Source organism: Elephantulus edwardii, unplaced genomic scaffold (genome assembly GCF_000299155.1).
Source record: "Elephantulus edwardii isolate Elephantulus edwardi_28Jun2011 unplaced genomic scaffold, EleEdw1.0 scaffold00376, whole genome shotgun sequence".
Lineage (NCBI taxonomy): Eukaryota > Metazoa > Chordata > Mammalia > Macroscelidea > Macroscelididae > Elephantulus > Elephantulus edwardii.
This window is the reverse complement of record NW_006400126.1, coordinates 282,109-304,436: the sequence shown is the minus strand read 5'-3', so window position 1 is coordinate 304,436 and position 22,328 is coordinate 282,109. Positions and strand designations below refer to the sequence as shown.

At 38.4% G+C, this 22,328-nt stretch overlaps 1 protein-coding gene and 1 pseudogene across 1 annotated transcript in view; both read right to left on the bottom strand.

Moving 5' to 3' along the window:
* ADCY1 (adenylate cyclase 1 (brain)) overlaps positions 1-22,328 on the bottom strand; it is a 461,486-nt gene that overhangs the window by 355,884 nt on the left and 83,274 nt on the right. The window lies entirely within an intron of this gene.
* LOC102877120 lies at positions 10,407-11,452 on the bottom strand (annotated as a pseudogene).

The window sequence follows — 22,328 nt, the reverse complement described above, 5'->3', positions numbered from 1 at the left end:
GGATTTGGATTCATTCACTGTTGCAGTTTTCTCCCCTCCCCAGCCTCCTGCCCCAGAACACTACCCTCTTGGAAAAATAAAAGAAAAATTCTTTCACTGTTTTACAAACCCTCCCCCTGGTCCACTCCACCATGTAGCCATCAGTGGCATTGAGAGTCTTGCGTTTCCCTTTCATTGTGAAGTTGTTGGCACAGCAAGTGGCATACAGCACGAAGACACTGGCGGCGCGGGAGATGGCACTCCGGGCCTCCTTGGAGATATTGACCCCATCCGGGAGTGCCTCCTTGATGATCCAGGTGATGACGGCATTGGGCAGATTTAGATCCTCAGGCCTCTCTGCCATTGCTGCTCCCGCAGCCTCCTCTTTAAAGTCCGTTCCGGCGTCCGGACTTCCCGCGCGGATGCGGCCTCCATTCTTCTATTCTTAAGGAGTGCTTTGCTTATTCGGGGCGTCTTTCCATTCCAAACAAAACTGGAGATTTCCTTTTCCATCTTGTTGAAGAACGGGATTGGTATTTGTATTGGGATTGCACTAAATACGTAAATTGCCTTTGGTAGTATTGCCATCTTCACAACACTGAGTGTTCCTATCCATGAACAAGGGATATTCTTCCACTTTTCAAGATCTCTTTTTGTTTCTTGTAGTAATGTTTTGTAATTTTCTTTGAATAGGTCTTTTGTGCTTCTGGTTAAATTTATTCCCAAGTATTTAATCTTGTGATTAGCTATTGTGAAAGGTATAGTTTTTCTTAGTTCCAGATTTGTATTCTCTTTGTCACTGCAGAAAAATCCAACTGATTTTTGTATGCTGATCTTGTATCCTGCTACTTTGCTAAATTGGTCCACCGGGTCCAATAGTTTTCTTGCTGAGTCTTTAGGGTTTTCTAAGTATACTATCATGTCATCCGCATAGAGGGATAATTTTACCTCCTCGTTGCCAATTTGGATACCTTTTATTCCCTTCTCTTGTCTTATTGCTATCCCCAAGACTTCCAATACAATATTGACTAAGAGAGGCGATAGTGGGCATCCTTGCCTAGTTCCTGTTCTTAAAGGGAATGCCTTTAACTTCTATCCTTTGAGAACAATGTTGGCTCTTGGGTTTTCATAAATACTTTTTACTATGTTTCCCCTCTAATTCTATTTTGTTGAGTGTTTTAATCAGCAAAGGGTGTTGGAATTTTTCAAAGGCCTTTTCTGCATGAATAGGTAAGGTCATGTGGTTCTTGTTCTTTGCTTTGTTAATGTGATGAATTACACTAATTGTTTTCCTTATGTTGAACCATCCTTACATACCTGCTATGAATCCCATTTGGTCATGTTGAATTATTTCTTTGATGTGTCCTTATCCTTGGATTCTATTTGCCAGTATTTTATTGATGATTTTTGCATCAATGTTCATGAGAGATATTAGCCTATAGTTTTCTATTGTGGTGGTGTCTTTTCCTGGCTTTGGTACCAAACATATGTTTGCTTCATAGAATGAATCTGAGAGGATTCCATTTTCTTCTATTTTCTGAAATAATTTATGTAGAATTGTTAACAGTTATTTCTGAATGTTTGATAAAATTCACTTGTAAAACCATCTGGTCCAGGGCTTTTTTTGGTTGGAATTTGTTGTATTACCTTTTCAATTTCTTCTTTTGTAATGTGTCTGTTCAGATGTTCAACTTCAGTTTGTGTCAGTTTAGGTAGGTTGTGTTTTTCTAAGTATTTGTTCATTTCCTCTAGGTTTTCATATTTGTTTGAGTATAGTTTTTCGTAGTACTCTAATGTTAACTTTTTTTATTTTAGTTGGATCTGTTGTGATGTTGTCTGATTCATTTCTTATTCAGATTATTTGTGTCTTCTTCCTCTTTTCTTTTGTGAGTTTTGCTAGCGGTTTATCGATTTTATTGACCTTTTCAAAGAACCAACTCTTTGTTTTGCTGATAGTTTCAATTGTTATTCTGTGTTCTATTTCATTTCTTTCTGCTCTAGTTTTTATAATTTCAGTTTTTTTAAAGGGTGTCGGGTTTTCTTGCTGTTCTTTATCAATTTGCTGGAGATATTGGGTTAGAGAGTCAATAGTCTGTTTTTCCTGTCTTTTCATGTGTTTGCTTAGTGCTATAAATTGACCTCTGATTACTGCTTTGGCTGTTTCCCAGAGGTTTTGCCAAGTGGTGTTTTCATCGTTCTTAGTTTCAAGAAACTTTTTAATTTGATTTTTTACTTCTTCTACTGTCCAGTCATGTTCAAGCAAGGTGTTGATCAGCTTCCAAATGTATGGCTTTTTCTCCTTTATCGTCCTATTATTAATTTCTAATTTTGTGGCATTATGGTCTGACAAGATGGTTTGTATTATTTCTATGTTTTTTAATCTATTGATGCTTCCCTGTGACCTAGAATGTTATCTATTCTAGAGAATGTTCCATGCACATTGGAGAAGAAGATATACTCTGTTTTTTGGAGGTGCATTAGTCTATAAATATTTATGAGGTCAAGTTGGCTTATTGTGTGGTTTAATTCTTCTGTATCTCTGTTGAGTTTTTTTCTGGTAGTTCTATCTTTTCTTGAGAGGGGTGTACTGAAGTCTCCCAGCACTATAGTAGTGTTGTCTATTTCCTTTTTAAGTTTTGTTAAAGTATGTTTTTGTATTTTTCTGGTCTTTCATTTGGTGCATAGATATTTATTATTGTTATGTTCTCTTGTTCTAGTGACCCTTTCAGCATTATGTAGTGACCTTCCTTTTCTTCTGTGATGGTTTTTACATTTATATTTATTTTATCAGTGATTAATATGGCTACTCCTGCTTTTTTTTCTGGTTACCATTTGCTTGGTATATTTTCCCCCACCCTTTTCATTTTAGCCTGTCTTTATCTTCATTTTTCAAGTGTGTCTCTTGTAGACAACATATTGATGGATTTTGTTTTCTTATCCAATCCGCTACTCTCTTTCTCTTCAGCGGTGCATTTAAACCATTCATGTTCAGTGTGACTATTGAGAGGCTAGGTTTTATTGCTATCATTGCGTTGAGCTCTTTTTGGTGTTGTTGCTAGTTACTTTGGACCATGCAGCTTTCTGTGGTATGTCTGTAAGAAGGACATCTCTGAGTCTGTCCTGCAATGCTGGTCTTGTTTTTACAAACTCTCTTAGGTTCTTCTTTTCTGGGAATATCTTGATCTGTCCTTTTTAAGTTTAGGTTGTTTATTTTTCATTTCAATGAACATCTATAGAGATTTTGGGATTCCATTCATTCATTGTTGCACCCTTCTCCCTGCACAAACCCCTCCCCCCTCCCCCCATTTGCTTTTTATCTTAAATTTAATGTAATAATAGTTTTGAGCTCAGACAATCTGACAATTTCAATAAAACAAGAAAAGTAAAGAATAATTATTATATAAGGATGTTTCATTAGAGTTCCCTCCATGACTACCTGTAAAATTCAAAGTTAGCCTTTTTAAAGTGCTAAGAAACAAAGGAGTTTTTCCAAAGTTGAAGTGGAATGTTCATTATAATGGAGGGATGCCTCTCCATTATAATAGAGAATAGGATTCAGGGTGGAGCAGTGGCTGCTAACAAAACAGAAATTAGAAGCTTTAGAGTAATTGATTTAAGAGCATTTAGTAAGAAACTACTAGTTCTGGGAACTCTCCAGTGTTTGTAATAAAAAAAGAAATCAGGTAAACAGACTAATTGTATACTATCAACTAAAGTAAAAACTTCACTTTTGCAAGCAGACACTTATGAAACAGATGCAAATAAGATGCATTTTGCAGGTTATATTAATGGTATAGATAATAAAGTTAAAACTAACTTGACTGCTTTTAAACAGGCTAATAACACATCCTATCATTATGTTATTGCAGGACAAGCTATAATATAAAGGACTAATTTGACTTTACAAACTATGTTGAAAAAACAGAAGGGAGGAGATGCGATAGGATGAATATCATCTCCTCAAACTCTTTTACAAAAAGCCTTATTTACTTTAAATTTTTTAAATGCTAATGAAAAAGGAGAAACTCCAGCTGAAAGACATTGGGTATTACAATCCTCTAAAGAACTGAATCAGCTTATATATTATAAAGAAACTCTAACTAATGAATGGAAAAAGGGATTTGTTATTAGGTGTAGATGAGGATTTGCTTATATCTCTATAGGTTCAGAAACACTGTGGGTGCCCTCCAGAAACCCTGAGATGAGTTAAAAGAGGCCACACTTTGATGAGGACAAAGTTGCAGAATGGCAGATAATACCAGCTATTGGGCATGTAGTTCTAATACTTCCTTGTAACAAGTAGTTCATTGGCTTTATAAAGTTTTATATTTTGGGTAATAATATACCTCTCTAGGAGATGTTTCAAGGCTATAGTTTTTATGGAGACACCAGTAACAACTTCAGGTTATCCTGATATTCCTCTCTGTCAGTTGTTTTCTTTATCCTTCTTAGAGAATGGATGCATTGGAGACAATGTTGAATAGAGCAAGGATGAGTTTTAATTAACACTTCCTGTGGAAGTGTCATTGATTGGAGCCTTGTTGGTTCTGCTCATCAGCATAGAAACACCAATAATTTAAGTTACTGTAAGGAAGGCAATAGATTTATAACTGCTCATGCTAATAAAACTATATCCTGGCATGGAGGAGGAATAGTGGAACTGTATCACATTTACAGTATTTTTATTTCCAAAAACATTTATGAAAAATAGGAACTGCATTGGAACATGTGTCTCTTTGGATTAGAAATTATTCGTACAATCATATTGATACTATTACTAGCCTTAAACTTAAAAGATTATATTGTTCAAAATTATTTTTCATATATTTGTTTAAATTTTTCCATCTTTTAACAACCAGGATCTAGAGGGAAGAGAGAAAAGACCAGAGAATAGCCAAAATTCTGGGGCAGCTATTGCTGTCAGTTGAGGGCCTCTGTCAGGAAAAGGAAGTCTTACTCATAAACAATGCCACCCAATGGAAGGAAGTCAGAATTGTTTCCACTGTGGAATGCTGAGCCACATTAGTAGAGAGGGTCACAAGCAAGAACCACAGGTAGGAAAGGGGGTAGAGAGGAAGCTCCCACTCACTTGCTTTAAGTGTGGATCTAAAGAACACTTGGCCAAAGGCAGCCCACATCAGGTCCTCATGGCCGAATCCACAGAGGACTGACAGGCCCTGGCTCCCAGCTGGAAGCAAAGGAGGACACTTCAACAATTCAAGTCCTTCTAGAAGAGCCATGCGTGAGCATTAATGTTGCTGGTAAATCTACCCGTTTTCTCCTGGAAAAAAGGAGCCCTATTATTGGGTCCTGCAAGTCTTCTCAGGTCCATTCTCTTTCCGTTATTTCTTAGTTTTGGAAATTGATGGAAAACCTCATAAGTAGTTCTTTACTCCCCCTCTGCCTTGTATGTGGACTTCCTGACTGTAAAACAACCCAATGGTAAATGAAAGTTGGTCTAGGACTTATGAACAATAAATGACATAGTTGTGCCTCTACATCCTGTGGTTCCTAACCCTTATACTGTAATAGGTAAAGTGCCAGCCAATAAGCCTTTTATTTTAAGAACTCCCTTCGTGCTGTAACTTGGTTTGTGCCACCATTAGAACCTCTAGTTAGAATATTATTGTTTTTCATTTTTGACTCATGCATTTTTAACTTATTAGTTAAATTTGTGTCCCATGCTAAAATGATGCATCTCCAAGGATACGGACCTGTACCCCTAAGCACAAATGATAACAGTGAATCTATATTTCAAAATCAATCACCACAATAGTCTGCGTGTTTCCAATTGCCAAAGGGGCCTTTTAGAGTGATGAGAGAATCTTCACCCTAAGACCTACAACACCCTTTTCCAGCAAGAAGTAGCCAAGAGAATACGGCACTTCCTCTCCTAATAAATCAGGGAACCTCTTTCGCAGAGGGAGGGGGGCACAGAGTGACAGAGAATGGCAAAGGATATGTTGATAAAGGAGATTAATCAGAACTGGTTTTGACAAAGACTGTGGCAATAGGACAATAAAAACAGACTCTCAAGGAATATATAACCTGAATCCTTCTGATCATATGGAGATTTTTTTAAAGTATGTCTTTGAATTTATTATGCTTTATTTGTTTTATTTGTGTATAAACAATGGAGAGAACAAAAACAAGCAAGAATGAATCAAAGAAGAGAAGATGCTTGTCTAGATGACAACATAATTATGATAAAAACAAACGGGGGGAAATACGGGAAGCCAAATTTCATACCAAATATTGTATGAAAAACCATATGCTTGTTTAGGAATTGAAGGAATTTATAAGTTGGGATTTCTCTTGTGACAGATCACAGAAAATGAGCTGTTTCCTGCAGACAAGAGACAGCTAGGGCCCCCCTACAGAAGGAGTGTTAATAGTGTGAAATACTTCTTTCCTGAGCTAAAGCATTAGGTTGACAATAGAGAAAAGTTAGGCTTCATTTACAAGAAAATTCTCTTCATGATTTGCTTCTCCTGATTATCAGTAAATACACAGAGGCATGGCTTGAGGCCCTTCAGTGGATGAAACTGCTGGGCCCCTGTCTTTATGCTCTCTGTTTTATCACATTCCTAGTTGTTTGTCTCATTAATAATTATAAAAATACTTTACCTTCAGTCTGCAACACTTTTTCTATCATCCTTAATCATTGTCTAGCTCTGTGATGCTTAGCAAGTAACTTTGAAGACTATGTCCTGGATCAGGCCTACCTTACCCTCTAGATTGACATCATTGAACTTCAGTGCTCTGGAGTGGTCCCTGCCAGCTAATTTTTCCAACGCAATTTGTCTTTTGATTTCCTGAGTGCTGCTACCACGAGTGCACCTTGTGAAGCCAAGCAAGCTAATGCTATTAACAATCTGAATCTCTTCAACATCTATCATGGTGCTTCCATTTGGCCCAGTAATGAGAATCTGTTATCTAGATGTTATGTTTTAATCCATATTGAAGGCTGCAGTCCTTGAACTTCTGCAGCAAATGTCTCAGATCCTCCTCAGTTTCAGCAAGCAAGGCTGTGTCACCTGCATAATGCAGGTTGTTGATGAGTCTTCCTCAAATCCTGATGCCACATTCCTCCTTATAGAGCCAAGCCTCCTAGATAATCTGTTCTGTATATAGACTGAAAAGATATGGAGATGCCATGTATCCCTGGTGTACACCTTTTCTGATTTTGAACCATGCAGTCTTGTCTTGCTCTGTTCTGATGACTGCCTCCTGGTTCAAGGATAGGTTTCACATAAGCACAATCAAATGTTCTAAGATTCCTATACTTCTCAGAGTTATCATAGTTTGTTGTGATGCATACAGTCTAATATATTTGCATGGGCAATGAAACACAGATAGACATTTCTCTAGCTATAATGTCCCTAGTACCATGTACTCAGCCTGCAAATCTAGCAGTTCCTTATTGATGTGCTGTTCCAGTCGGTTTTGGAAGATTTTAAGCAGAGTCTTGTTTGCACATGATATTGTTTGATAATTTCCACATTCTCTCAAGTCACCTCTTTTTGGAATGAGAAAACTATTCCAGTCAGTTGGTCAGGTGGTTGTCCTTTAGATTTCTTGGTACAACCTAGTGAGAACATCCAGTGCAGCATCTGTTTGTTGAGATATGTCAACTAGTATGCCGTCAATTCCTGAGGCTTTTTTTTTTGCTAATTCCTTAAGAGGACCTTGACCTTCCTACTTCATTACCATAGGTTCTTGATCATACTTCGTTTCATGAATATCTTCTGTGCCAGCCAATTCTTTTTGATATAGTGACTCTGTACTCCTTCCATCTTTTTTTGATGCTTCCTGGGTTATTCAACATTCTGCCCACAGCACTAAAACTCAAGGCTTGGATTTGTTCTTCAGTTCCTTCAGCTTATGAAATGTCAAATGAATTTATTCCTTTTGATTTTCCAACTCTAGCTCTTTGTACATTCATTATAATACTTTCTTTGTCTTCCTATGCTGCCCTTTGAAATGTTCTGTTCCGCTCACAGTGATCAAAGTAGCATAGTACTGGGATAGTGACAGACAGAGTACAATGGAATGGAATTGGGAACTCAGGAGATAAAATCAATTAAGTAGAGAAAATTTTACAAATGGTAATAGCAATAATGGAAATTCATCTGCAGAAAACTGAAACAAGAGGTACACATCACATTATACATAAAAGTGAACACAAAGTGGATCAGGGAAGTAGGAGCAAAACAGAAAATTGTAAAGATAATCAGAAAAAAAATGGGAACAAACCTAGGTCTTATCCATGGCATAAATAGACTTTAAAGCATAATTTTAAAAAATTTGCCATCATGAGAGGATTAAATAGATGAGGGAGACCATCTAAAAATTAAATCTTTGTGTGCATCAAAGACTTCTCAAAAAAAGTGAAAAAGAAAATCCACAGATGGGGAAAGATATTCGTAAAAGACATCTGACAAGAGGCTCATATCTAAACTCTATTGAATACTCAAGCAACTATCCAAGAAAAAGATAAACAACCTAATCATAAAATAGAAAAAAGATATGAAAAGACTCTTTACTAAGGAAGATATTCAGATTGTTGGCAGACAAATGAAGGGAGAAATGTTCAAAATCTGTCACTGTTGTTGTTCATTGTTGTTATGTGCTGTCAACTCAAGTATGACACACAGCAGCACTATGAACAACTTATCTGAACCCTGTCTTATCCTGTGCTGTCCTCACACTTCCTGACACACTGGAGCTCACTGCAGCAGTCACTCTATCAATCCATCTAGTTGAGGGTTTTCCTCTCCTTTGCCAACCCTCTGCCTTTCTGAACTTCATATACCTCTCAAGGTATAGCCTCGTTTTTGCCTAAGGTATGTGAGGTGAAATCTTATCATCTTTGCCTCCAAAGAGCACTCCAGCTGCCCCTTCTCCACTTGTTTTTTTGGCAGTCCACAGGATGTTCATTACTCTGCTCCAACAACAGAGATAAAAGACATCAATTAGTCTTCTGTCATCCTTGTTCATTGTCCAGTTCTCAGATGCATAGCAAGTGATCAGAAAGACCATGGCCTGAATCAGGCACAACTTAGTCCCCAAACTGTTATCATTAGTCTTGAATACTTTGGAGAATTCCCTAAATTCAGACTTTCCCAGTGTAATGTATCTCCTGAATTCTTGACTGCTGGTACCAAGGGTGTTAATTGCTGGTCCAAGTAAGATGAAGTTGGTGACAGCTTCAATCTTTTCTCCATCTATCATGATGCTGCCTATTAATTAAATGATAAGAATTTTTCTTTTCTTGGCATTAAGATGCCATCCATATTGAAAGCCGCATTTTTTTTTATTTTCTCTTGATTTTATTCTTTTAAAACAAATGAAAACACATCTTTAACAGACACAGGGTAGGATGGTTTCCTAGGGCAACAAAGCTGGTTAATTATTCTGCAGGCTTTTGGCAGCATTTAGAAAGTTTTGTTTTGTTTTTTGCCGTTCTGTCAGAATACCTTAGTATCCACAGGCAGGTCAGTGAGCACCAGCGACAGTGTGATAAGCATGCTCCTGGGATTAGTGCTCTGTGCTATAGAGCTGGACAAGTAGAGGTGAAGGCAGTCCTAAGGGGCAGTACGATGGACACCGAGGCCAGTGCGTGCAATCCTGTGCTCATTTTCTTGTCTGGTAAAGAAGATTCCAACAACCCTTGCATTTCCATCTTATTTGATGGCCCCCTAACTAGTGTGATCATGGCTCTGAAGGAAGTCGTGTTTGCACAGACGGCATTACCAAGACTATTTTGTCCATGCCCCCAGGGTTGAGAAACTGAGGCCACTCCCACAAGGGGGGCATTCAGGACTTATCTAAGAGGACAAAGACCGTCCCCTGACTTAGGTCAGTGGGGTATTTACAGTAACACTCAGCATCATCTTTCAAAGCCTTGCAAAAAGCCGGCTGGATGTCTCAGAGGTTCACAAACATTGTCTGAAGTCCACTCTTCACTCCTAGACATGACGCACGTCCACTAACCCTTACTGTGCTTTCACATAAAGCAATGGAGATTTTGTTCTGGAAAATTCCAGATGGGTCTGGGTTGGGGGTAAGTGCTTGAAAAGGCAGGTGTGAGCTTCAGGGATGGGCTCAGCGACAACCATATGGAGTCTGGCACAAACCCTGGTCTCACTCCTACACCTCAGAGAGCGTCCCAGAGGAGGCCGAGTCCCTGTCCCTTTGTGATATGCAACAGCAGTGGGACTTGTGAGTCACCTTTTCCAAGGACGGCCACCAGGGGGCCACTGGTGAGAGCCTCCAGTCAAGTTTGGGTCACAAAGCACAAAACAAACTATGGTGACTACCAGCTAATTTTTTTTTTCTCAAAATTAAAAAAAAAAAAAAGCCCTACGCCACAGAAAGGTAACAACTTGTGAACAAACACCAGGGCTTTGATGTCCCTGGTCTTTCTAGAACAACATCTTGACTACTCCCTGGGTAGATGGCAGTGACAGTGAGGAATTATTTGAGGGCAACTTCCCAAATTCCAGGCGTTTTCCCAACCTTTTATCACCCAAAGGCACGCTGGCACTACTGGCTCGTTTGTCACTGCTATCTCAGCTCTTGCTGCACGCCCCCCCCCACCCCCTGGACAGTGGACCGCTTGTCCGGTTCTGAGACTGGTCATACATAAAATTGCGGCAGGAGGCAAGTTTGGATACCAGCGCCCCCACTTTCCGCAGCAGGTCTCCCACGATGTTGAGGGCAGATATCTGGGCCGCAGGTGTGAGAGGGGTCCCACCAGCAGAGTCGTCCACATCATGTCTGAAGCTCCCAGGCATGTTTATATTGGAGCCAGGTCCTCGATGAGATGTGGGTGTGGAGGGCACCGAGTCCGTGGCCTGGACAGAGATGCCCATCCTTTCCGCTTCCACCACAGTGGGCACTGGGGTCCAGGACTTCTCCTGCTTCTGCTGCACGGCCAATTGCTGCCACAAATCTCTGGCTTCGTCCTTCAGCGGCTGGACAGATTCCAGGAGGATCTCCTTCTTGTTCAGCTCGCTCTCCAGGAAGGCATTTCTCTCAATGGCTTGATTCAAGCGCTGCTCAAAGTCTTCCAGGGCCATGACTGTGGCTCGTTTTGCTCTCTCCAAGTCATTGTTGGCCTACTCCAGCTCGCGATGTATTTCTGGAACTGGTCTTTAATTGCTTTTGTCTGTGCACCGTCATCCTCAAATTCCGAAATCTGCCTGCTGAGTGCTGCATTTCAATTTTCTCCTTGATGGCTTCCAGCTCCATGCAGGTGGTTATTTTCCTACAGGAGGTCCTGGTTCCTGCTTTCAATTTGTTGCAGTTGTGTCTCCAGCTCATCTTCATAATCTCGGCTTCCTTCTTGGAATTCTCGCAGTTCTTCTTGAGTGTTCTCTGCCCTCTGCTTGTAGGTCATGGCCAGGTCTTTCCAGTAGTGAGCTTCTTCCTCCGCAGAGCTGAAGGTTGTCTTTCCAGAGTCCAACATCATGAGGCAGGGAAGAGACCTACTCTTGTGTCAAGGTGTTCCTGTTGAGCAGGAAGTGACTTATACCTGACGCTGCGGTGGGTGGGTTTTCAGAGGTTGTGAATTGCCTATCTTTCTTCTGCAGGGCCGATATTGGATTTGAACTCCCAGAGAAGTACAGCCTTCGGGTTAGCGGTGCAACTCCTTGGGGACTGCACAACTGGAGCCTCCTTACCCACTGGCGAACTCACAGTCCGGTGGAGGCAGCGGTGGCCCGAGCTCCAACCAACCCCCACCCCAGCACCTCGGAGCTGCTGGCAGGCCAGGCTGCACTCTTTGATCTGCAACAAATGCTTTCTCACTTTCAGCATGCAAGGTTGTGTCATCTGCATAATGAAGGTTATTGATGAGTCTTCCTCCAACCTTGAAGTCACATTATTCTTCATTGAGTCCTGGAATAATTTGCTCAGCATACAGACTGAATAGATACAGAGAAAACACTGGCACACACTCTTATTAATTATAAACCATGCATTGTTGTTCCCTTTTTCTGTTTGCACAATTCTTCTTTGTCTATATATAGGTTTCACATGAGTGCAATAAGTGCTCTGGAATTCCCATTCTTCTCAACATTAGCCATAATTTCTCATGATACACACAAATAACATTTGCATAGTCAATAAAGAATAAACAGACATTTTTCTTTACATTATAGGTATTCTTTACGTTCATCCAGGATCCATCTGAAATTAGCAATGATGTCCTTGGTGCCACGGCATCTTCTAATTCCTTCTTGAACTTCTGGTAGTTCCCTCTCTATGTACTGTTCAAGCCATTTCTGAATGATCTTCAGCATTATTTTGCTTGCATGTGTTATTAACGATATTGTTTGATAGTTTCCACATTATGTTGGATCACCTTCCTCGGGAATGAGAATAAATATGGACATCTTCCAATCTATTGGCCACACAGCATTTTCTGGCATACATTGGTGAGTGTGTAGTCAGGGCTGCATCTATCTGTTAACTGAAACAAGTCAATTGGTATCCCATCAATTCTTGATGCCTTACTTTTTGTCAGTCTCTTCAGTGCAGCTTCAACTTACTCCCTCATTACCACTGGCTCCAACTGATCTGGTAGTTTCTGAAATTTTTCCGTTTTTGTCAGTTATTTTTGGTACAGTGATTCTGTGTATTCTCTCCACCTTCTTTTGATGCTTCCTGGGTTATTCAATATTGCCCATAGCATCGTTGAATATTGTGACACGAGGCTTAAATTTGTTTTTCCATTCTCTCAGCTTGAGAAATGGAGAGCAAGTTCTTCCTTTTTATTCTCCAGTTCTAGATACCTACACATTTCATTATAATACTCTGCTTTGTCTTCTTGAGCTGCCATTAGAAATCTTCTGTCCAGCTCTTTTACAACAGCATGTTTTCCCTTTGGTTTGGCTTCTCAATGCTCTAGAGCAATATTCAGAGTCTCTTCTGATTTTTTTTTTTATTAACACTCAGTTTTGGGATGTTTGGTCTTTTTTATTTGATTAACAGTCAGTTGTGGGTTGCGAGCCTCTTGTTTAAATCAATTAGGAGTTGATGGGTAGGTATTTGTGATTAAAAGTTGATTGGGGCCTAAGAGCCTCTGGTTTGAAGCAGGTGGGATCCAGAAGTTAGGTTTTCTTTATTTGATTAACTGTCAGTTGTGGGCTAGTACATCTTTGTTTATTTAATGAACAGACAGTTGTGAGCTATTTGTTCTTTTTAAAATTTGATTAACTGTCAGTTGTAGCTGGGAGTCTCTTCTTTAAACCAATTAGGACCTACCAAAAGGCGCTTTGTGATCAAAAGATGGTTGCACCCTCAGGCCTGCAGTCCTTGGTCCTGGTGAGAAGACTGATTTGCTATTAGAGGGACAAACTAAATTGTCAGTTTGTTGTATTTGGGGAGAACTAATTCTAATTTGCACAGCACATTTATTTCTCAGTTTGCTATACTGAGATAACTTGTGGATTGCTATGCCACTGCTGTGCTAAATGCCACAACGTTTACCAATGGTAGAAAGGTTTCAGTAGAGCTCCTAAAACAAGACAGAGTGGGAAGCAGGATTGGTTTCCACTTCTTAAATAACAGGCTTTTGAAAACCCTATAAAGGCTAAAGGAATGTGGAGAGTTAGAGTGGTAGTAGTTGTTGTTGTTATGTTAGGTGCCATCAAGTCGAGTACAACTCGACCCTATGAACAAAGATCTTAACCCAGTCCTGTCCTGCACCATCCTCACACTTCCTGACACACAAGAGCCCACTGCAGCAGTCATTTGTCATCCATCCAGTCAAGGGTCTTCCTCTCCTCTGCCAACCTTCTACTCTTCCCAACATCATGTTGTTCTCCAATGAATAAAACCTCCTAGCAATATGTTTTGAGTAAGTGAGGCAGAGCCTCATCTTTCTTGCCTCCAAAGAGCACTCTGGCTGCACCCTCTCCAAGACATATTTGTTCATACGCTTAGCCATCCTTGGGATGTTCAGTGCTCTTCTCTACCACCACAGCTCAAAGGCATCAATTCTTTTTCTGTCATCTTTATTCATTGTTTAGGTCTCAGATTCATAGCTAGTAATTAAAAAGACTATGGCCTGAATCAGACACACCTTAGTCCTCAAATTGACATCATTACCCCTCAATAATTTGGAAAGGTCACTACCTGCAAATTTTCCCATTGTAATATGTCTCCTTATTTCCTGACAGCTCATACTAAGGGTGTTAACTGTGGATCCAAGCAAGATGAAGCTGTTAACAGATTCAATCTCCTCTCCATCCTCATGACATCACCTATTGGTCCAGTGGTAAGAATCTTTGTTTTCTTTATATTGAGATTGCAATCCATACCAAAAGCTGCATTCCTTGATCTTCTGGAAGACATTATGCTGAGTGAAATAATTATATAAGACCATTACTATAGAAATAGGATAGTTACAGGGATGATATAAGGGGTGATGAAAACAATAGGAAGAGAATGAATGGATAATTCCTGTACTGGGAGAGGTGAAGGGAATCTTAAATGAAAAGACCACCAGATGGGTATTGCAATTAGAAATCTGCAACACAACATACACTACTGATTGAAAGGAAAGAGAGAAGGAAGGAGGGTGATGGAATACCAATATACAAGAAAGGCTTTGTATAGACACTGTAATATGTCAATTTCATCAATCAATAGTAATTAATTCCTGTGAATGATTGAAAAAAAATAAATGTGATTTATAAACTTTCACTCAAATACAATAGAATTTATACAGGAAAGACACTTGATAGACTCCTATAGTCACTGCTGATAATTGTTGTTGTTGTTATGTGCTATCGAGACTCATAGTGACCGTATGTACAACAGCCCTAAACCCTGCTTTATTCTGTGCCAATCGCATTGCCTCTGACACACCTATCCCGATTACCCCAGTCACTGAATCAATCCACCTCATAGAGTGTCTTCCCCTCCTGCGCTGTCCCTCCATTCTACCCAGCATGATGTCCCTCTCCAAAGACCTGTCTCTACTTGCAACATGTCCAAAGTATGTCAGACGAAGCCCCAGAATCTTTGCCTCCAAGGAGTAGCCTGGTTTAAACCTGCTGATAATAATTCAGTAAAATTGGAATAGTAGAAAAATTACTCAATATAATTAAGCACATATGTGCAAAATAAGAGGCCAATATTACTTCCACTGTAAAGATAATGAAGGCATTACCTTAGTGAACAGGAACCAAAGATTCCCTCTATTTCTACTCTTTGAACACTGTACTAAAAGTCCTAGATAGGGCAATAGATAAGAATGATAAATAAAACATACCCAGGCTGGTAAGGAAGGAAATTATTTCTATTTGTAGATTATATTAATCTGTACACAAATAATCTTAGAAACTCAGCAAGGGGATGGCCACAGAAGGCACAGGAGCACCTGATGGTCACCACAACACACAGGAGTACATGAAACCACCGTGCCACACTGAAAGACCACACCACATGGGAGTACCACACTGCATGGGAGCACTATGCCAGTGGAATGTGAGTGAGGGGTTTAAAAACATTGAAAAACACTCCAGTCCTGAAGCTGACATCCCACTCCTGAAACTCCTGTCCCGATGCCAATGCCAGGCATGGGGAACTCCGGTTCTGATGCCAATGCCCAGATTGAGAGCAACGCTGGGACTTCAGTAAGGTACTTTGTGGAGGGTCACTGCTATTAGGCTGGGTCACGTGGGACCCCTTAAGCTCAATGAGAAGGGAGAAAGACAGCTGGAGCATGTTCTTTAAGGGAAAACCAAGGTTTTCTGGTTTTCTAACCAGGTCTCCAGAATCCATATTCTGTCTCCTCACATGCAGCCTACCAACACCTTTGGCTATTCTAGCTGTGGCAGTTGGCTGAAAGAGAAGGCTGCTTCAACAGGTCTTTTCTCTACTCAATTGAAGCAGATCTCCCCTTGGGCCAGAAGGGAGAGAAAACCAAGACAGGGTAGCTGTCCAACCGCTTTTGGAGCAGTAACTTCAGACCAAGAACCTGCTATCACCTCAGATGTGAAAAACTCTACCACTGCAATACCACATAAGAAACAGATTACCTCAATGCCTACACAAGCCCAAAGCAAGATGTCACCCCCAAAGAGTGACACAGTATCAATGGATTTCCTGAAGCCAGAAAGTCTAAAGGAACTTTCTGACATTGAATTTAAATGAAAAATCATTAAATATTTGGGATGGGTGGAAGAAAACTTGAAGAATTACAGGTCCATGTTAGCAAAAATGAGGAAGAGCTTAAAAACACAATTCAAAGCAATGCAGGATAAAAACAAAGGAGGCATTAGAGGCTCTGGAAAAACAAGAAACCACAATCTAAAATATGAGGTCCAATGTTTCAGATGCTGTCAAAATGATAAAGGGACACATGAATAGAGTTGAAAAGATGAAATACAGGACAAGTATCATAGAAGATAGAATTGTCACCATTGATCTGCTAGAACAAAAAGCAGAATCAAAAAGAAAGGAAAAAGAAGAAAACCTAAAAATAATGAGGAATACCATCAAGAGAAATAACATGTGCATGATAGGAATCCCAGAACAGGAAGAAGAATTAAAGGCACAAAAAATGTTGTGGAAAAATTATAAGAAAAAAACTTTCCAAGCATAATGAAGAATAAGAGAATATATATTCAAGAAGCTGAGAGAACACCACATCAAATAGAGCCCCAAAGAAAAACACCAAGACACCTTATAGTCAAATATGCCAGAACCAAACATAAGGAGAGATTTCTGAAAGCAGCAAAGGAGAAACAAAGAATAACCTATCAAGCAAATAAGATTAAATGCCAATTTCTTAGCAGAAATCATGAGAGCAAGAAGACAATGGAATTACATATATCGAACACTCAAAGAACACAACTGTTCAACCAAGACTACTGTACCCAGCAAAACTGTCTATCAAATATGAAGGAGAGATCAAGATATTCCCAGAAAAACAGAACCTAAGAAAGTTTGTAAAAACAAGACCAGTATTGCAGGAAACACTGAGAGATGTCCTTTTTCAGAGGTGCAAAAGAAAGCGGGATGAACCAAAGTAACTAGCAACAACACCAAAAAGAACTCAATAAAATGATAGCAATAAAACCTTTTCTCTCAATAACCACACTGAATATAAATGGTTTTAATGCACCACTGAAGAGAAAAGAAGTAGCAGATTAGATAAAAAGCCAATATACATCAATATGTTATCTACAAGAGACACACCTGAAAAATGAAGATAAAGAAAGACTGAAAATAAAAGAGTGGTGGAAAATATACCAAGCAAACGGAAAACAGAAAAAAAGCAGGAGTAACAATATTAAACTCTGATAAAATAGACTTCAATGCAAAAACCAGCACAAAAGACAAGGAAGTGAATAATCACTACATAATTATTAAAGGGTCAATAGGACAAGAAGACATAACAATAATAAATACCAATGCACCAAAAGAAAGACTTGTAAAATATATAAAACAAACATTAACAAAACTGAAAAAGGAAACAGACAACACTACTAGAGTACTTGGAGACATCAATATACCACTCTCAAGGAAAGACAGAACATCCAGAAAGAAATTCAACGAAGATGCTGAAGAATTAAACCGCACAATGAACCAAATCAATCTCATATTTATAGGCTAATGTACACCCCCAAAAGCACAGTATACCTTATTCTCCAATGTGCATAGAACGTTCTTGAAAATAGATCACGTTTTAGGTCACAAGGCAACCATCAATAAATTAAAAAACATAGAAATAAAACAAAACATCTTCTCAGAACTAATGCTATAAAATTAGAAATTAATCACAAGAGAATAAAAAAGAAAAAAGCCATACATTTGGAAGCTGAACAACTTCTTGCTTAAACATGAGTGGGTACTAGAAGAAAGAAAAAGTGAAATTAAAAAAAGTCTTGAACAAATGACAATGAAAAGACCACTTACCAAAACCAAAGCAGCCAAAGCAGTATACAGAGGTCAATTTGTAGCAATAAGCTACCACATTAAAAAACAGGGAAAAAAGAACCATTGAGTCTCTAACCCAACATCTCCAACAAATTGAAAAAGAACAGCAAGAAAACCTGACACAATCCAGAAAAAACCTGAAATTATAAAAATTAGAGCAAAAAAATAAATGAAATAAAAAACAGAAAAACAATTGAAACCATCAACAAAACTAGGAGTTGGTTCATCAAAAAAGCCAATAAAATAGACAAACCACTAGCAAAACTAACCAAAGAAGGAAAAGAGACAAATAATCTGGATAAGAGATGAAATGGGCAATGTCACAATGGAGCCAACTAAAATAAAAAGGTTAACAATGGAATATTATAGAAAAACTATATTCAAATAAATATGAAAACATAGAAGAAATGGACAAATACTTGAAAAAAATCACAACCTACCTAGACTAACATGAAATAAAATTGAACACCTGAACAAACTCATTACAAAAGAAGAAATTGAAAAGGTAATAAAACAACTTCCAGCCAAAAAAAGCCCTGGACCAGATGGTTTTACAATTGAATTTTATCAAACATTCAGAGAAGAAGTGTCACCAATTCTACAAAAACTATTTCAGGAAATAGAAAAAGAATTCTTCCAGTCTCATTCTAAGAAGCAAGCATAGCTTTGATACCCAAACAAGGTAAAAACACCACCAAAATAGAAAACTATAGGCCAATATCTCTCATGAACATAGATGCAAAAATACTTACTAAAATCCTGGCCAACAGTATTCAATAATATATAAAATAATAATAATAATAAAATAATAATTCACCATGCCTAAGTGGGATTCATAACAGGTATGCAAGGATGGCACACATTAGAAAAACAATCAGTGTAATTCATCACAATAACAAAGAAAAAAAACAAGAACCACATGACCATATCAATTGATGCAGAAAGGGCCTTTGACAAAATCTGACACCCTTTCCTGATTAAAACAATCAACAAAATAGGAATAGAAGGAAAATTCCTCAACATAGTAAAAAGTATATCACAAACCCGAGAGCCAACATTGTTCTCAATGAAAAGAAGTTAAAGGCATTCCCCTTGAGAACAAGAAGTAGGCAAGTATGCCCACTATTACCTCTCATATTCAATATTGTATTGGAAGTCTTAGTGATAGCAATAAGACAAGAGTAGAAAATAAGAAGTATCCAAATTGGCAAAGAGGAGGTAAAATTATCTCTACATGTTAATGATATGATAGTATATTTAGAAAACCCTAAAGACATAGCAAGTGAACTTCCGAACATAGTTGACCAATTCAGTAAAGTGGCAGGATACAAGATCAACAAACAAAAATCAATTGAATTTCTCTACAGTGACAAAGAGAATATAGAACTGGAGCTAAGAGAAACAATATCCATGACAATAGCAAATCAGAAGATTAAATACTTGGGAGTAAATCTAACTAGAAACACAAAGGAACTATTCAATGAAAATTACAAAACATTACAATAAGAAATAAAAAGATACCTGGAGCAATGTGAGAATATACCTTGTTCATGGATAGGAAGATGCAATATTGTGAAAATCAAAATCTTTCCAAAGGTGATCTACATGTTTAATGCATTCTCAATACAAATACCAATCTCATTTTTCAACAAAATGTTCATTTGGAATGGAAAGAGACCCCGAATAAGCAAAGCACTCCTTAAAAAGAGAAACAAAGTAGGAAGCATCACACTCCCTGATTTCAAATCCTACTACTCTGCCATGGTGGTCAAGACAGTATGGGACTGGTACAATTACAGACACACAGATCAATGGAATGGAATTGAGAACCCAGAAATTAACTGAGTTTCCTATGGTCAACTGATTTTTGACAAAGAGATGAAATCAGTTAAGTGGGGAAATGACAGATTTTCAACAAATAGTGTTGGCAAAATTAGAAAACCATCTGCAGAAAACTCAATCAAGACCCACACCTCAGACCATACACAAAAACCAAGTAAAAGTGGATCAAGAACCTAGATCTAAAACCAAGGACTATAAACTTCATCAGAGAAAAGCTTGGAAAACTTAGAAGCACTAATTCACAGCGTGAACAGTCTTCCAAGCATAAGGAAAAACCTGTAATGAAGAGAGGATAAAATAGATGAATGGGACCTTCTAAGAATAAAATCCCTATGCACATCCAAAAACTTCAACAGGGTAAAAAGGGAAGCCACAGACTGGGAAAATATTTGGTAATGATATGTCTTGATGAGGGAATTATATCTAGAATTTATAGAATACTCAAGCACCACAAGATAAAGGTAAACAACCCAATTGCAAAATGGGCACAGGATATGAACAGACACTTCTCCAAGGAAGATATTCAGATAGCAAACAAACACATGAAGAAATGTTCAAAATCTCTAGCTCTAAGAGAGACGCAAATCAAAACAACTATGAGATATCATCTCACCCCAGTAAGAATGGCAAAATTCAACAGAGCAGCAAACAAGAAATGCTGGTGAAGTTGTGGAGAAACTGGAACCCTTATTGACTGTTGGTGGAGTGTAAAATAGTGCAACCATTATGGAAGGCACTATGACACTTACTCATAAATTGGAAATAGCAATACCATTTGACCCAGCAATTCCACTACTGGGAAAATAACCTAAAGAAACCAGATCATCCACCCAAGCAGATATATGCACACCCATGTTGACTGCTGCTTTGTTCACAGTAGCAAGAGTTGGAAACAACCCAAGTGCCCATCAACAAACGTATAGTTAAGAACCTGTTAAGAAAACCAAGAACTCATTAAATATTATACAAAATGGGTAACCATGGAGTACTTTATGCTGAGTGAAATATCTCAATCACAAAAGGACAAATATTGCGTAATGCCACTGTTATAACAGGACTGACATGGGGGTTGGGGAAAATTATGAAAAGAGGGGACAAATATGTACACGGCATTGAAATAGATGGGGGAGAGAACTGTATAAAAGGAATATTGATTAGGTATTATGGACATGACAAGAGTCTAGAGTAAGAGCTCTATAGTAAAGTGGAGGGGGACTGTATATCAATGAAAGATATTTTTTTTCAAAAACAAAAAAGCAAACTTGGGTGTGGTGGCAGGCAGGAAAATGTGCAATAATGAATTAATGGAAATCCAATTTTTTATAAACTTTCATTAAAATCTCATTTTTAAAAAAGAAAATTAAGTTGAAATAATAATTAAATGCAAGCATTAGTTTATCTTCTAGGAGAAAGCTGCTGTTATTCTGAAGGATATATTCACAAAACTTGAGGTTAAGCGGTTTGCCTGAGGTCACAGTGACTATAAATCTATTATGATTTTCCTACATAAATTGCATTTGGTGATTTGAGAATAATTATAGCTAACAGTGAGGCAAGAGTCTTACAGATTTAAACATATGTAACCCTGAATAAATAGAACTCCTCAGAAGTATTTTCCTTTAATTACATTTATAATAAAATATGGCCCAAATTTTTTTATGTATACTAAGATGGAAACATGTTTGATTTGCTTAAAATAATTCAAGGAGAGAGAAAAATAATGATAAAACAAACCTGGCCATGAGTTGAAAAAAAAAAAAAAAGGAAAAGAAAACCTATTTGTAAATTTTCACTTAAAACACAATAAAAACTATATTTTTTTCCTATTTTCAAAAAAGTGTACAAATTTGGCTAATTTCATCCACTTCTGGTAGTCTACACAGATCTCCACATAATTCAAGCCTGTTCAATTCTAAAGAAAAGAAAAATACTGTAAATGGTTACCATGTCCATAGTCATTCTCTAAATGAAGGTGCATAGAATGTGGATTTCACAAGAGAATACAGACTCCAAGTGGTCAAGTCACTGCTCACATTCACATGAGTGCACAGACAGACTCAATAAAAGAAGAGAGAAGAGGGCTTCAATGAAACACTACAGAGTGTGGGGCTCATGTACCTAACTGGTGAAAGTTGGGTCGCTCTGGGGAGAAGTAAATAAGGAGAACATGAAAGCCTTTTCCCAATACACAGTAGACACCAATCTCAGTGAACAATGGTGGTCACTATCTGTGGGCTCCCCACACAATGTTATTTCACTTATTACTTTATTCTTTTACCTCTTAAATCTCTCACCTACAGGTACAAATTCTAAGTCCCCAACATCCACAAAAGCAAATGGAAATTTACCTTTCACCTAGTCTTCCATCTTACTTCTTCCCACATTTTTGACATTTGTTGTTGTTGTTATGTGCTGTCAAGTTGTTTGTGACTCATAGCGACCCTATGCACAACAACCCTAAACCCTGATATATCCTGCACCAACCGCACTGCCTCTGACATACCTGAGTCACCGAATCAATCCATTTCATAGAGGGTCTTCCCCTCCTG